Below are 1,716 nucleotides of genomic sequence, written 5' to 3' on the forward strand. Positions count from 1 at the left end.
AGGACCACCTAAAGAAAAAAAGCCAGTTAGCTTACTGGAGGCAAGCCAAATATTGGGCACTTCCATACTTTATTATTAAAAAATCCAGAAGCCAGGAGCAAGCCCTGAACAGCAGTTTCTAGGTCCATCAGCACTGCAGGAATGGCAACTTAATGGGATCTTGGCTGGCCAGTCTGTGGCAGTGGTCTGGAGTAAGTCATCTTTGGTGGAAGCTCTGAAATATCTGATAGATAAGCTTCAAACATTAATCAGCAATGAGGGCCAAGTGTCTGTGGAAAACATCAACCAGCTGTTGCAATCTGCCCACAAAGAATCTAGCCTTGACATTATTTTGTTGGGTGTAATTCCTGGAAGCACTACTCTGCACAGTGCTGAGATTTGGGCTGAGATGCCCTGGTGGATGTCTTTTTCTGAAAGAGCTGGTAGAGACAGCTGTAGTCAACAATAGCAAAGGGAGGACAACATCTAAGCTGTGTTTGGCCCTGACTCTTTCTGGTCTTGTGGAAGTGAAAGAGCTGCAGCAGGAGCCCTTGAACCCTGAAGAGATACAGTCTGTCCAAGAACACCTGTTACCAAAGTGACAGTTTGCTTTGTTTACAGATTGCCGGCAAAAACCCAACTTTGAAGTGTGTTCTTCTAGTCAACTGAAGCTTTCCATTGCCAAGGAGTCTTCTCCTCTGATGAAGCCTGCTATGGACCCTGCAGCAGCCAAGCTTTGGACCCTCTCAGCCAATGACATAGAGGATGAAAGCATGGATCTCATTGACTCAGATGAGCAGCTGGATCCGGAAAATTTTAAGAAGCCAGATTCAGCTTCCCCGTGGGCTCCTTTGTGTGAGGAAGGGGAAAAAAAGAGGAAGAATTGCACCTGTGGCCTCACAGAAGCACTGGAGAAAGAGAAGCCAAGGGAACAGGTGAGCTCCAGCCCAAGTGGGCTTGTAGAAATTTCTACCTGGGTAATGCTTTCTGCTGTGCCAGCTGCCCTTACCTTGGGATGCCAGCCTTCAAACCTAGGGAGCAGACACTCCTGAGCAATAGCAATCTCACTGATGCCTGGGAGGGACCCAATGCGGTGCAAACCTGCTCCTCCAGCCAACTCTTGTCCCTCAAATCCCACCATTGTGGTTCCTCCCATCTCCTCCAGATTTGCTCACTCTCTGCTTCACAAGAATCCATCTGCAGGAAGGGTGCTTGGTAAACAGAGTGAAGCTGGCAAGAGGTACAGCGGTGTGCAGTGCTGCTATGCATCAAAAGGCCACAGCATAATGGAGCCTTGTTACTCTGAGTGGGGAGACCTGTTTCTCCACCTAGTGTTAGGGAATAGGACAGTGTCCTGAAGAGGGCCCTCTCCTGATGACACAATGCTGACCTAACACTCAGAGCCCGGGCCTCCTTGAGTATTAACACTTTGGGACAAAGAGGGCCGCTGCCCCTATCCTAAACTCAGCATTACTGCCACTATTTATCTTCCAGACTTGGTGGTGAACTTGCATTTATTTGTTGGCGACATGAGTGAAGAGTCTCATGACCTCCTTAGGGCACCAAAGGAATCACCATTGGTTGCTGTGATCATATTCAGTGTCCTTCTGCCCTTTCTATCTCTACCTCACCCATTTTACTGTATTGTATCTGTCTTATTGTTTTGCTAATCTATAGTTATTGAAGTTGTGTACGTCTGCAAAAAAAGTCCATAAATGCTATGGAGCCGTTAAAAAT

The 1,716-nt window shown here is 47.3% G+C and overlaps 1 pseudogene; it reads left to right on the forward strand.

Annotated features, from left to right (window-relative positions):
* The first annotated feature begins 121 nt into the window (after nucleotides 1-121).
* On the forward strand, nucleotides 122-1,198 carry LOC102960829 (annotated as a pseudogene).
* The last annotated feature ends 518 nt before the right edge of the window (nucleotides 1,199-1,716 follow it).

The sequence above is a fragment of the Panthera tigris genome, chromosome B4, assembly GCF_018350195.1.
Source record: "Panthera tigris isolate Pti1 chromosome B4, P.tigris_Pti1_mat1.1, whole genome shotgun sequence".
Classification (NCBI taxonomy): Eukaryota; Metazoa; Chordata; class Mammalia; order Carnivora; family Felidae; genus Panthera; species Panthera tigris.